A 15,363-nucleotide genomic window follows, 5' to 3' on the forward strand; every position below is an offset into this window, starting at 1 on the left:
CGTAGTCGCGGCTCCCCGGCTCTAGCACAGAGCTCAATAGTTGTGGCACACAAGCTTATATGCTCCAAGGATCAGAGGTCGAACCCGTGTTTCCTGCATTGGCAGGCGGATTCTTTACCTCTGGGCCATCAGGGGAGCCTTTAGCTAGTTTTAAATGTAAAAAGTCATAATTTAGTTCTTATTGCACCCCCGCAAAGGAACAAGTGATGTGTGTTCACATAATTTGCATGTTGTAGAGGAAGAGTCAGAGGACTAGAGTACAAGCGACCTTCCTGCAAAACCACAGATCTGGTAGCTCCAGTTAGGAGCTGAGCTCCCATTCAGGTCCTGGCTGTAGAAGGGTGACCATCCCAGCCCTGGTAAAGGAGACCTTATCAGGTTTATAACTCCACCAGAGGCTAAAAAAAGAATGTCACATAATCATCCTGTCCTTCTTCTTGATCTCAATTGGCTCTCCTGATTTCATGCCATCTGCAAATTTGCACATCCTTTGTGCTTCTTTTTGCTCACATTTTATGCCTTCTTTTGCCATCTCATTTACTCGGCATGTTTCAGTCTCTGGGCTTCCATTTTTCTTCTTCCTTTCTCATGCAGTGTTTTTTTTTTTCCTCCCTCCTCTCTTTCTCTTCCCTCCTTTACACCCCCACCTTCCTCCTCCCTCCACACCAATCAAATTCCTGCTTGCTTCTTGCCATATTCATTATTCTACTTCATTCCCCCTTCATTCCTCGAAAACAGCTCACAGAGACTCACCCTTCCCCTCCTCCAGCTCGCAATGCCCACCCTCCATAAATTCCAGCAGCCTGGCAATCAGTAACTTTCGCATCACACTTCACAGCTCTCAGAGTTTACACTACTTGTTACTATTCTCCTTGCTACCGCTCTCTAGGGTTTCTGAAAAAAAAAAAAAAAAAATCCACTTAAAAATATCTTAGGTACAAGTTGAACCCACAGTTAAGTTTACTCGCACATTTACACATTTCCTGGTTTTATTTTAACTAGTGGTTCAGGTTTAGGCTCCATTATGCAGTGAAGAAAGACTAGCTCCATAGGGAACACTTTTTTTTTTTTTTTCTACTATGAAGAAGAAAACCATCTAAACATTTCAACAGAAACCCCAGCCCTGGGTCCACCCACTCTTATCTCCCCACTCCCCCAAGCTGCAGCTGACCGGCCGCGGCTTTTTCCTTTGTGGAGTCATTGATTTCACTGTTTCTGGAGCTCAGACTGCCTCCCAGTGTGTGTCTGTGTGCACACGTGTGTGGCCACTGCTGTTTTTGCAGGGGGCTCACCTCTCTTCTGCCATTTTACCAGGACACAGGAGGCGGCTCTCCGTCTCCCTCTCTTTCTCTCCCTGCCCCCAACTCAGCCTAGGCTTTTTCCTGTCTCTTAACTCCACCAGTGCAGCAGCAACTAGCTGAGCTGCTTGCGTGAGAGACAGAGAGAGAGAGAGAGAGAGAGAGAGAGAGAGAGAGAGAGAGAGTGTGTGTGTGTGTGTGTGTGTGTGTGTGTGTGTGTGTGTGTGTGTCTGCCTGCGCAGCTAGGCCAAGCCTGCGAGCCTGCCTGTCACTGGAGAGTTTTAGTTTGCATTCAGAAGAAAGGAGGAGGGGAGGCAAGGAGGGGGGAGGAAAAGGTGGAGGGGGGAGGAGTGGGGGGGTACTGAGAAGGGAGGGAGAATGTCTTGTTTGTGGCTTGTCAGCAATTGCTTGAGACAAGCTTCCATGTGTGAAAGCTACTTGGCATGAATGCCTGGGCCGTACCAAGTGTCACCGCAGCAAGAGGGGGAGTCAGAAGAAAAACAGATCAGACCAGAGCAGACAATAGGCCCCTAAAGTGTTCCCCCTAAGTTGCTTTGATGTTGTCCTAGTGTCTTGATACCAGGAGGCCAGGGATTGCAGGAAAAGGGTCTTTTTTGTCTTCATTCACTTTCCCCCCTCAGTTTCTGAAATGATTCTCCAGAATTTCTCCTCATAAAAAAGGTAAGAGCCCTAACAATTCCTTCTTCTGTGGCAGGCTGGTTCGCCCGTGCCTGGAAGTGGGGGTCTCATTCCTGCGCTGCTTAGGAGGAGCGCTGGGAGCCTGCGATTGGAGCTCTAGCCTTGCCTCTGGAAGTCTTTGCAGGCGCTCCGGGCTGGGGATGGCCCCCTCTTTCTAGGGAACCCCAGTAACACGATCTGCGCCTCTGGGTTGATGGGGGAGAAGGGGTGGATGGAGAGGAATGGGAGGAGGGTGTGAGATTGGAGGGCGTGAGGGGTAAAAAAAAGAGAGAGCAGCCTGAAAGAGAGGCAGAGAAGGGCAGAGCCCTCATTCAGAGCAGCCCCAACCAGGAGCCCAAGGAGGGCCTCCTTGCAAGCTTGCGCTGAGCATTCTCAGGCTGAGCAGGGGCCGGCGGGGGCTCCGCCGAGTGCCTGCAGAGATTACACGGAGCTTTGTGTGTGTGCGAGTGTGCCTGTGTGCGTGTGCGTGTGTGTGGACTTCCCACACCCTGCCCTGGCGTGCCTCGTCGTGAAGGGGAGGTACCCCCATCCTTACCACCCGAGCCCAGACTCTCCGGGAGGAAGAGCGGCATGGCAGGCAAGGAGGGAGGCTGAGAGAACTCTGTCGCAAGACGATCCAGAAACTTTTCCCGTCTCAGGGATCTCTCTGGTGGTAGAGACCGTGAAGGAGTTGTGGGCGGCCCCGTGCCTCAGTTTCCCCAGCTGTAAAATCCAGAGAGCCGCCTTGGGATGCTGCCCGCCTGTCTGGGATCCGGTAAAAACGGAACAGATACCCTTCTGTCTCAAACGCGTTGAGAAATCTTCGAGCTAGCAATGCTGTGGCATCACAAAGTAGAAGTGTTATCATTGTTCTTGATCGTCATCATCATGATAATAAAACCATCATTAAGACACCCTGAGACAAATAGACCGGGGAACACAGATCAAGTGTCTGAGCATTTCTAAGGAAACAAAAAGCCTTTTTCCACCTGTTGGCTTCTGTCCTTTTCTCTTGTGTCTTTTCCTTAGATTTATTGGCCGATTTGTACAGAGAATGGGGTAGGAGGGGTTGGGTTTCCCCCTTCTCTCCTCCCTGGTACATATTTTTTTTAAAAAAAGAAGGTCAATGCAAGATGCTCGAGAGAGAAAATTTGTCTCCCGTTATAGGAGTTTTTTCAAGACCTTGTGTTTTCTGGCTCTAGCAGGGCATGCAGACACATCTGTAAACTCTGCCTTGGAGGTTAAAGATTTTTATTGTGGCTTCTAGAGATTAAATGAGATTTATTTACAAATGCTGTTTATCAGAAAGTAAATATCTTACTGTGTGTTTGTGAGGATAAGAATGTGAAGGTTGTTTACTCACTGGTGGTTTTGTAGATAAAACCTTTGCTTTTTAAAGTGACATCTTGAGAGATGGGACTAGAGGACTAAAATCAGTGCCTAATATTAATTTTAAAATTTCTAAGAAAAAATATGTCTGCTTATTTTCTCAAATTGTGGGTGTCCTTCTGTTTTTATACAGTGATTGTTTCAAGGCTCTCAATTGTTGCTCTCTCTGAATTCTCTGGGGGGATTTCTCTTTCTTACCTAATTCTAGGTTTTCTGTGACTCTCCTACTTGTCCATAAAAAAAAAATCTGTAAAAGTCTGAGAAGCTGTGCTTGCTTCCATTCTAACTGCAAATGTCTATCAGACCGACTCCCTGTGATAGCTAGAGATTGAAGCAAAGCACCAGCTCTGGTTGAGAATATTTATGTTCTTCCCATTGAGGCCTAGAGAACCTGACTTCTGGGTGTGGAAAAGGATGAAGAGAAGGTATTAACTGGCTTGGATCTGGCAAGAAGTCACCACCCCCCCCCAAATAACATTTCATTGAACCAGAACGGAACTTCGTATTTTAGAAATTGTTTTCAACTTTGTAAGCAGAAGGTCTTACCATAGTTTGTCTCTGGCAAGATTTCAGGGTCCAGAAATCTTCCTAAAAGGTTAGAATTTCAGAACTGCAAGGGAAAAAAAAGATTATTCCTCAGGTTTTAAATGAGGACACAAAAGCCCAGAGATCATCAATGATCTGAAGGGGCTCAATGCAAGTGTAGTTGCATCTGGATCATACCCTGGGGTTCAGAGTGCCCTGCAGGTCAGTTGTTATGCCAGCCATCCTTCCCTGGCCTCTACATTTGATTTTGTCTGCCCCAGCATTGAGCTAGCCCAAGATGGGCACCTTTTGAAGTTTTGCCTGCTGTACTGAGTTGTAGCAGCACACTCAGCCCTGCTCATGGCACAGACGTGGCAAATACACATCACAACATGAATTTGCATGAATTCATACATGTATTCATTTGTTTATTCAACTAATATTCAGGGGCACTTGATATGAGCTGAGCATCTTGCTGAGAACTGAGGATGTGGGAAAGAACAAGGCAGATGCACCTACACTTCTCTCAAAAAACTTGCAGTCTTATTGGTGTAATCAACATGAACCACACAAAGTAGTAATTATAATATTGATAATATACATTGAACGGCTTGCAGATGCTATAATGCAGGGCATAAAGTTGTATAAGTCATTGACCTGAAGTTTGTAATTAGACATAAACTGTCTTTTTGGCTTTGTGGCTAGGTTATTACCCCTGGCCAACTTCCATTCCCTGGTAGCATTTCCACTCACGTAGAGTCCAGTATTTGTAAAGACAGCAGAAAATCCCCTCTTTCTCTTTCCCTCCACCCTCCTCCACCAATACAAAAGAGTCACAAATATGTCTGCTAACCCTTTACACATGTACTATTAAATAATTTCATACTCATTGTGAGCCAGCCTATTTAACCGTCATTATCTGGGTGATTCACATTAGCTATAGCTTCTGTGCACAGTTAAACCAAATAGGCATTGGAGGGGACATGTGTTTAGGGAGACTCTTGCTTGTCTCATTGCACTTGTTCTATAGTTCTTCCAGTTGCTACTAAACACTTAGCTGCAGGACACGCCACCATTATCACTGTCATCTTAGAATTCCAAAGACATTTGTGTACAAAATGGCTTTTCCCATTCCTACCAACAAGCACACATATCTAAAAAGGGGGAAAAAAAATTAAAACCTCTTCAACGGTTCCACTTTTGGTTGGTTTGTTAAAATCTCACTGGTTTTATGAAGTCAAAGGTAGGAGAATTCTCCCCCACCTCCACATTTATGGTCTTGTTTGGAGAGAGTATTTTGTTGAAATGCCAGTCATTTCCTTGGAGGCAGATTTGTGTTAACGCTTATACCACCATTTTCTACATTGTGTCTTTTTCTGGTACTCACAGGTGTTAAGTCTTCAATGTTGTCAATCCATCCTTTTTTAGATTAATTTAGTAGTTTAAAAGGAAGACAGATATGCCCACCCACACATAAATCATAGGTTTGGTGCCCATCCTCTGGGAACCCACACAGGTTGTGTGGTCAAGTCATGTGAATAAGAGGCATTTCTATGTAGCCGTTGTTGCTAGGCAGTGAGGTAGTCGACACACGTTGTAGCAACTACCCTTTCCGGAGCTTGGGTAGTCGTCTGCATTTGGCACCTGTGGCCATTGCCTTCTGTGAGCTGTATGACTTCATTTGCAAGTCTTTGATCACTTCTGAGACACTCCCCCCCAACTCCCTGTTACTCACTGGGGAGCTGCCTCTGGGGGAGGCAGTCTGAGTTGCCTTGGAAGAGTAATCCAAAGAGAGGAGTAATCTGAGTGGGGAGTTAAACAGTGAATAAAACAAGAATCTGGTTGGGGAAAACATTTAACAGAGCTAGGGAGCCAGACAACAGTGATCCTGACCTCTAGAGAAATAAGAACGAAGATTGTGATGATATTTTAAAAAGGTACAATGGGATACTTGCATAAATAAAAGTGCTACAGCCTCTAGTCCTGCTGAAAGAAAAGAAAGTGAAATCACTCAATCGTGTCCAACTCTTGGCGACCCCATGGACAGTAGCCTGCACCAGGCTCCTCCATCCATGGGATTTTCTAGGCAAGAGTACTGGAGTGGGTTGCCGTTTCCTTCTCCAGGGAATCTTCTCGACCCAGGGATCGAACCCAGGTCTCCCTCATTGTAGACAGAGGCTTTACCATCTGAGCCACCAGGGAACTCCTGCCACAGGCAAAACCAATACAACATGCAAGACATTCCTCAAATGCCTTAGATACAAATACTGCTTTTGCATGTAGTTTTATTGAAGGGAATTTTGTGTCCTCCCAACCCCCAAGAGGCATACATATAAGATGTAAAATGGAAATTTTCTACATTTCTTTTGAGTCTTGACATTTTGATGCAGTTTAAAATGATATCTGCTTAGTCCTCTCTTGTAATTTTTTTTCTATTTTTGATCGCACCATGTGGCATTTGGTATCTTAGTTCCCCACCAGGGGTCAAACCTCTGCCCGCTGCAGTGGAAGCACGGTATCTTAATAGACCACCAGGGAAGTCCCAGACTTCTCTTGTATTAATAATTTGTTTAGTTAAGTACCGTTGTTGTCCTTCTGTTTATTTGAGTAAGGTTATGTAACTCACCTAGAGACGCACAAGAAAATAAGGGGCAAGATGGCCATCTGATTAAATCTCCCCATTAGACCAAATCTCTTCAAGAGTCGAGAAGCAAAGAAGTGAGGCAATCGCCATGCTATTCAGGTCAAAGGTACTGTGTTGACAGGGCATTAAGATAGCTGCCTTAGTTTTTTAAATATATTTATTTAATTTTTGGCTGTGTCGAGTCTTGGTTGTATCGTGAGGGCTCTCTTGTTGAGGCGCAAGGGCTCAGTTTCCCCATGGGAAGTGGGATCTTAGTTCCCCAACCAGGGATTGAATCCACGTCCCCTGCATTGAAAGACAGATTTTTAACCACTGGACCAGCAGGGAAGTTCCTGACTGCCTTAGCTTTGGCCCCTTTTTTAAAGACTAAGATTTAGAATGTTGGTCAAAAGAGAGGAATTCCCCAATTCTAATTTAATAATTGGGCTTCCCTGGTGGCTCAGATGGTAAAGAATCCACCTGCAATGCAGGAGACCTGGGTTCGATCCCTGGGTTGGGAAGATCCCCTGGAGGAGGGCATGGCAACCCACTCTAGTACTCTTGCCTGGAGAATCCCCATGGACAGAGGAGCTTGGCAGGCTGCAGTCCATGGGGTCGTAAAGAGTTGGGCACAACTGAGTGACTAAGCACACAATTTAATAATTACACTTTTTTTTTTTTTACAAAGTACATTGGACCAGTTTCTGGTGTTGGTTTTGCCAGTCTATTTCTCTGGACCTCTTACAGAATGAAGTGCTGTGCTGTGCTAAGTCACTTCAGTCATGTCTGACTCTGCCACCCCATGGACTATATATAGCCTGCCAAGCTTCTCTGTCCATGGGATTCTCCAGACAAGAATACCGGAGTGGGTTGCCATGCTATCCTCCAGGGGAACTTCCTGACCCAGGGATCAAACCCACGTCTCAGGTCTCCTGAATTGGCAGGTGGATTCTTTACCACTAGTGCCACCTGGAAAACTCCTGTAGAATGAAGGGATTGGACTAAATCCTCTCTAAATTCCCTTCCAGCTCTGTTATTCAGTATTTCTGACTCTATGAATAGGATCTTCCATGAGTCTGGTCTTTTAGTCACCTTACACAAGGCCCAATTCAAGAATTATGGTTACCAAAAGGGGAAATGTGAATTGTGTGGGTGTATGAGATTTATTCCTGTACATCCAAACTATGTTGACATTTTGAAGTGGAAAGCACAATAAGGAAAACTAGGGTTTTAACTTAAGAATTTCAAGAGAATTTGCCAGTCAGCATGCAGACACATGTGGAAGGAGACTTAAGAACCATTTTCAAAAGACATGCATTTTGAATACGTCTTTCTGTATAATAAGTATGAATTTAAAATGGCTGGATACTGGATACATCTCTTAGCTTCACCATTCTCATGCTTTTTCATAGAAATTGTGCTATTCCTTTCTGCATTGTGTTAACATGTTGTTTTGAGGATGCAAGGGAACAATTTATGCAATTATAGTGTTTATGATACATGCTGTGTGTTTAATGTTATGCTTTTGGGGATGACAGGACTGTTGATGATCTTTATGATATGCAACTCCTGATGGATATTGCTGAAGACTTGCTGATGTGATGACAAATAAATAAATTTATATCTGCATATATATATATGTATATATATGATATGTTTAGAATGTGAGTAATAAATTGCTTCTAAAGTACGCCCAAGAGTGGGACAAAAAATGAGAGTAAATGACGTTTTTATTAATCATGTTTTCTATGAGTAATTCTATGCACTGTTCTTTTGAAATTGGTTAAAGGTTTGGAAAGATATAATTGGAAAATTTCACATAGCAGCTTTTAATGCAATTTTTAGAATCCCAGAGTAAGTTCTTTTGCCATGTTTTAGAAATATCATCTTGGCTTGTTGCAAGAGTGACCAGTTCAAGGCTGCTTTGACAATTAGTAAATCACTGACTCTCTTTGAATTGGTCTTATTTTCTATCTGAAAAAAAAAATAGTGTATAAGATATAATTACTTTCTAACTGGAGAAGAGAATTTTGAAAACAACATATAATGATTTTTTTCACTTATCTTGTTCTTTTATTCTTGGTTGCTTAAATGTTCTAATTTTGGGTATTTTGCTTAATCTTACATATCAATCCTTAGAAGTAGATATATAGGAGAAAGGCATTATTGACTTTAAAGATGGAAAAACAGAAATAGGTTTGTGGAATAGTATAATGGCATGCTTTTTAGAATATAAAATATACTCTGTAGATATACGTGAAATGTTTGGTTATTGGTAAGTGTTAAACTATTATGGAAAATAATATTCTACATATTATTGTGGTCAACTAATTTTTAATAATATAAATGATTATCAAATGTATTTTTATGCTATTCACTTGAAGATTCAAAATGCCTCTAATCTAAAGGTTTGGAGAACTTCAGTGATTTCCGTGAAAGCCAGAATCACTCTTTTTCTTGAAAAATTAATGCACAAATTCGAAATTAACAATAATGTAATGACAGCTGAAAGAAGTCAAGCCATTATTTGCTCAGAAGAGAAACTTGTGAATCTTGAGGTAACTTTATCTTGCCTAACACTAGATTTATTGGACCGTCTATTATCCTTGGGGCTTGTGTAGTTAGTACATGTTTGAGGAGGAATCTTTGCAGAGGGTCTGTGGACAAGGGACTTTTTGAATGCAGGTCCAGGACACACTTACCATAAGGATGCCTGGAGTGGTGAATTATTATATAGAAATCCATGATATACTGGGCTGTTTAAGACAACCATACTCTAAAGAATGCAGAATTTTAGTTCTTGTGCCAGTTCCCAGGTCTTCTGCCTTGTCTTTTCCAAGCCAACTCCTGCTGCTCCTTCAAGATCATCCTGGCCATTTCTTCTGGAAAGTTTCTTAGTGTCTAAGGAACAAAGCACCCTACCTCTGCTCCTGGACTGGTCATGTACGTATGTGGCCCTCATCACACTGCACTGGAATGATCTGGCTTGTACTCTGGGCTGTGGTCCCATCAGGGACTGGGGCTGTCTTTGGTTTTTGTACCCCTAATGCCTAGCTTAAGGTGAAACAGCAGATGATCCATAAATGTGGTTGAATGGATAAACGTTTTTACTGTATACAGAAAGAATGACAGGTAAAAAGCTTAGATTACATAATCTTATGTCCCAAGTTTAAAAAACAGGAAATTTCTTATATTAGGGTAATCACTCTTCTCCTTGTTTGCAAGTAAATTACATATTCATAATGAAGTATTTTTCTACCCTCCAGCGTTCCTATTTCTTATGTACAGTTTTTCTCCCCTAAAGCTTTTTTGTCATGGTTCCCACTCTTGAACCTTGTGCTTCCCTTACTTAAGAGTTTATTTTTTATGTCAAAGAATGTGTGCTCAGTCACTTCAGGCGTGTCCTACTCTTTGCAACCCTATGGATGGTAGCCCGACAGTCTCCTCTGTCCATAGGATTCTCCAGGCAAGAATACTACAGTGGGATGTCCTGCCCTTCTCCAGGGGGTCTTCCCAACCCAGGGATCGAACCTGCATCTCCTGCATTGCAGATGGATTCTTTACCCACTGAGCCACCTGGGAAGCCCTTATGTCAAAGAATCCCTTATGACAAATGAGTTGGTGAAGTTTGTCTTGATAGTGGTAGCTGAAGAGAAGTTTATTCTACCTCAGTACACGGAAAATAAAGAGATATTTGGGAAAGTCAGGACAATCAGAGGATAGTGAGGTAAATGACTGTCTTCCAGGAAACTGCAGTTGTGACCCATCTGAAACAAAGAAGGGGAATAGTACAATCTAACTTTTCTCTTCTAGAAAGGGTTTTAAGTGCTGAACCCTCTAACAAAGGCATTCTGGCTGCAAAGAACTGGACCACTGAAGTTTCCTTGAGAAAAGGGGTTTTTATTGTGAGCATGCTCACAGATGGAACCTGGAATTAGAACTGGGAATCTCTGAGCTACTGAAGCAACTCAAGGCACCACCTTCTGCCTTCCATCAGTCCTGTCCTCTCAGGGTGTGTTTGCTTTCCTTGAGCTCCTTTTGTTGCCTTCCTTGAGCTGCTTTTGCTGCCTGCTGGCTTGGTCTTCTAATGTTATTCTGAATAATCACTCTCAGTCTCATAGCTTTTGTTTACACCTAACTGTTGCTTCTTTAACTCGCCAAGGACCCCCCATGTCGAGAACCCTACACCCGTTCTCCCTTACTTCCTTCATGGCTTCTTCCCCATGGCTTCTGTCCTTATATTCTTTAATTTGTAGTGTTCCCTGTGAATTGCTTCATTCTCTCAGAATCCCCTAATTTAGATTCCCAAGCAAGAATCCAACTCAGCCTTTCCTTGCCCTGTCTTACAGGATGCTAACCAGTCTATGATCAGAGTTGCCCAGGGATCAGAAGTTCAGGGTGCTGTGGCAGAGGGCAGTGGGTAGAAGCAGGCGGGTTGTCAGTCAGTACAAAACTGGATTGCCTTTTAGTAGGAACTATGGAAGGGCCATCTTCCCTTCCGTATAGCTCACAACAAATGTACTTGACATGTCTATAATGAGTCCATTAGGGAAGTCTGAGAAATTAAGGATAACCAGATTATTAAAAATTAAAATGTTTCGTGGAGGATGATTAGTATAACTGAGATAAGAAGACCATGGGAACAAATAGCAACTTTATAACCAGGAAAGAAATTGGGAGAGGAAAGTGTATTAGAGTTAGTTCTTAGATGAGTGGCATCATTTCATACATTTATTAAAGAATGAAGGTAGATAAATAGTGAAAGTGAGACTATATTGACATGAATCCCAGAGGCTAGTTTAAAAAGCAAGCATAATCCTGGAATTGAGGCCCAGAGTGAGGATAAATAGGAATACTAAGCTTTTCAGGGAGTTTCTGCCTATCCTTTCTTCCTGTGTTTTATCCCTCTTCTTCTCTGTTCTGTACTTGATCCCTCTTAACTTTAGCTTCTGGAACCATCTGTCATGAATTAGTGATGTGACCTTGGGCTAGTTATTTATTCTCTCTAAAACTCAATTTATTCATCTGTAAAATAGGGCTAATGATTATTATTTCAATAGCTTATTATACGAATTAAATTAGATGGCATAATATATTTAAAGTGACTGGTACACATTACTTAGAATGTCTTAGGTGCTCAGTCAATTGTAGCAATTTTTCTAGCACAAAGGAAGGAAGGAATTGACTAACAATGTTCTGAGCAAAATTTTGCTTGCCATATCATTTATTCCTTGGGATAATCCCACAGGACTTGTATTATTTCTACTTTTTCTTTTACTGAGGTACAAGTACAATATTATATAGTTCATGTGTTATTTCTACTTTATGAGTGAGAATACACTAATAATATTTAATTGGTATTTGCTGTGAGGAAAGCACTGAGCTAAACCCTTTCTTGTGTTGTCATATTTGAACCAAGATAGATACTGTTCGTGTCTTCATCTCCTAGTTGAGGAAACTGAGGTCTAGAGTTGGGAAGTTGGTTGGCAAGTTCAACTTGCCCCAAATGATACATCTAGTAAGTGATAATCAGAGCTTGGGTGTAAGTCTATCTGAACCTAGGCCAGTCTGACTGAAGTTTTCCAAAGTCATAGAATCGACGAATGTGAGTATGACTGAGTCAAGACTGAGGTCTTGGTTAGGGCAGTAATTCTATAGTTCACTACCAGAGCTACACGCTGATGAGGAATAGTGGTAGCCGTACACACACTTGTGCCGCATCTGAATCTGAGTGCCATGATTGGATTGCAAGGGTAAACTTTGGAAAGGGTACAAAGGGAAAATTTTTTTTAAATAATTGAAATATGTTAAAATAAGTTCTCTCAGACCTGCTGAAATGATTTAACAAACATGTGTTGGAAATGTCTCTTGTGTGTCAGGCAATGAAAAATAGGCTTGGCACTGTGGAAATTCAAGATGAAGAAGGCTGACTCCCTGCCTTTAAGGTGCTTTCGTTCTGGTGGATGGAGATAGATACTCACCCAACCAGTGATAAAGCAGAGGGCAATAGATGAAAGAACTGTAGAGTCAAGAGAAAACATTAATTTGGTGGTGAAGGGTATGTTGGTGGAAGGAACTTGGGAAGTCTTCGTGATGGAGATGGCATTTGCAATGGTTTTTGAGGGGACAAATACGGAAGTACTGCCTTCTATAATTTCCTTTTTTTCACACCAAGGATTTCATAAAGGGTGGTATAAAGAAGATAACTACTGTGGATAATATACGGCTAGATTATAGGATTTCAAAGAGTAAATTCTTTGACTAAAAAGTAGAGAAACATCTACTCTGATTAATCATAGAGAATAAACAATAAGGTCCTATTGCATAGCATAGGAAACTAGATTCAATATCTTGTGATAAATTAAAATGGGAAAGAATATAAAAAAGAACATATATATATATATACCTGGATCAGTTTGCTGTGTAGCAGAAATTAACGCAACATTGTAAATCAACTATACTTCAATTAAAAATGATTTTTAAAATTAAAGGAAAATACCATAGAGGTATATTGATATTTTTCTGGTCTACAATTATGTATATTTTTATTGAAGGAATCAGAATGTGGGATCCTCTATTCTGTGCATCCTCAGTTGGGGATCTGTAGTTGTCCAGCCATCCAGCAAGAGCCTGCAAATCCCTCCAATGGCCAAATGGTACACCAGTAGCTGTTCTTAGCTATATTGAGTGGTATTAAGTAGGTATGAGCACACAGGTCATTTATCCATCTACACTTCGAATAGAGATTTTTTTCTGTAGCTGGGAATTCCCAGTTTTCCTTACATACATTATCAAGCTTTCTGAAATTTTTTTGGAGACAGTCCTAATTGAAAACGTTTTTGTCTTGTTTTCCATAAATTTATTTGTGATTGGTAGTCTATTTCCAAATGTTCTTTCAGGTGGTTAATTAGATGGAGTTTCCACATCTTAATCCTGTTTACAGAGGCCGAGTAGACATCTTCCACTTATGGACCTTATCCACTTGCAGTGAGAACGCCCATACTTGTGTTTATGCTGTGAGGTAGAAACCCAGCTCAGAGAAGGCACTGGCACCCCACTCCAGTACTCTTGCCTGGAAAATCCCATGGATGTAGGAGCCTGGTAGGCTGCAGTCCACGAGGTTGCGAAGAGTTGGACACGACTGAGCGACTTCACTTTTCACTTTCATGCATTGGAGAAGGAAGTGGCAACCCACTCCAGTGTTCTTGCCTGGAGAATCCCAGGGACTGGGGAGCCTGGTGGACTGCCAACTATGGGGTCGCACAGAGTTGGACATGACTGAAGCGACTTAGCAGCAGCAGCAGCAGCAGAAACCCAGCTAAAAAGATCTATTGTTTTGATTTATTTTGTTTTTTTGCTCAAGTCCCCTTTTCCCAAGCTCTGTCTTAATGTTCATCCTTTTTTTTTTCAAGGTCTGGCTCAAATGTCACCTTATGACAAAGTCTTTCTCAATTTCTAGAGCCCAAGAAATCTCTTTCCAACTCTATGGTATCCATGTTATCTTGTTCTTTTCTTGGAATAGTCATAATAGCTATATATGTTTGCTATCACAAATCCCTTAATAGGTAATAAACAAGAGGGCAGGGCCTTGAGTTCTAGTCATCTGTGTGTCCCTCAAAATACCCAACAGGGTCCCTGCTTTACAGGTGGTTGATGCTCAGAGATGTTTATTGAACTGAACTTAATTGTATTCTTGGTTTATTGGATTGGTTTTGGGTATGGTAACCTTGATGTCTGAGCCCCAGTTCCCTTTTGGAAAAGAAATGTTGCTTTAAAAAAAGAAAAAGCATCATCTTACTGATTTTAGGATGAAAGAAACCATGTAATATAAATAGTAATTATAATTATTATTAATAAGCATCATTAAGATAGCATGGACTGATAGGGTTATTTTCTTTACTTGCTTTTGCTGGCTGAGTGGGCAGGCTTGGTAAACTAACTGGTCTTTTCCATCTCTAATATCTATGATTCCTTGAAATTTTATGTAGACAAGTACAAGCTAATGTATACTGGAAGGAACAATTGGAACAGCTCATAGTCACTGATGGGCTCTGAATTACTCTACTTGTAAGTGCTCAGGAAAAAGATCTCGGATTCATTGTGGAGTGCTCAATGGGGACATCTGCTCGCTGTGTAGCAGCAGTCAGAAGAATGAATGAGATATAATAGGCTGTATTAACTTTGAGAATGGGATAAAGAATAATGCAGAAGATAATATAGTGCACATAATTTGGCATTGACTATTTCTGTAATTACAATAAAACATTTTAATGATATACATTGATGTTATGACTTCACCTTAAAATCAGAATTCAGCACTGAGTCCTTTCATTTCCGAGAAAACAAAGCAGAAATATAAAGGATCCAGAGAAAAACAACAGACTGTCTCCAAGACATACAAGGGATTTGCCTGTAATGAGAAACTGAAATGACAAGGACATTTTAATTTGGATAAAGAGGGGAAAATGACATTGTATAAATTTATTTAAAATTAATGAAAGTTTCACAAAATTGCTAGAGCTAGCTTCTGATTATCCCTGGTAATGGAGGTCAGAGATAGGCAGGATAATTGAAATCCCTGATAATCTCCAACCCTCATTTCAGATATTAGTTGTAGGATCCAGTCCTATGGAAAGTTTTAACAGATGAATAAATACAAGACATAGCAGCCCAGGGTTTGTGAACTAAATGGCTCATGAGAAAGACAGTGTGGGATGTTGGGAAACACACAGAATTTGGAATAAGGTGAACAGGGTTCTATTTTGTCATTTCTGTTTATCATCCATACAACCTTGAGTGATATGCTTAACTTCTATGAGACCCAGTCCCCTCATCTGCAAAGTGAAGGAT

At 41.5% G+C, this 15,363-nt stretch overlaps 2 protein-coding genes across 5 annotated transcripts in view; both read left to right on the forward strand.

The window, feature by feature from the left end:
• The window catches only part of LOC102267404 (olfactory receptor 5J3), a 168,646-nt gene that overhangs the window by 114,321 nt on the left and 38,962 nt on the right, over positions 1-15,363 (forward strand). The gene's annotated exons all lie outside the window — the stretch shown is intronic.
• Positions 1,717-15,363, forward strand: part of LOC138986980 (uncharacterized) — an 80,664-nt gene continuing 67,017 nt past the window's right edge. For 3 of the 4 annotated variants that reach the window (XM_070366972.1, XM_070366964.1, XM_070366978.1), the window contains exon 1: positions 1,720-1,979. The gene's annotated coding sequence lies outside the window, so the exon portion shown is untranslated. Of the gene's footprint in view, positions 1,980-15,363 lie in introns of all 4 variants that reach the window. The other variant, XM_070366967.1, reaches the window with a different exon arrangement.

The sequence above is a fragment of the Bos mutus genome, chromosome 3, assembly GCF_027580195.1.
Source record: "Bos mutus isolate GX-2022 chromosome 3, NWIPB_WYAK_1.1, whole genome shotgun sequence".
Classification (NCBI taxonomy): Eukaryota; Metazoa; Chordata; class Mammalia; order Artiodactyla; family Bovidae; genus Bos; species Bos mutus.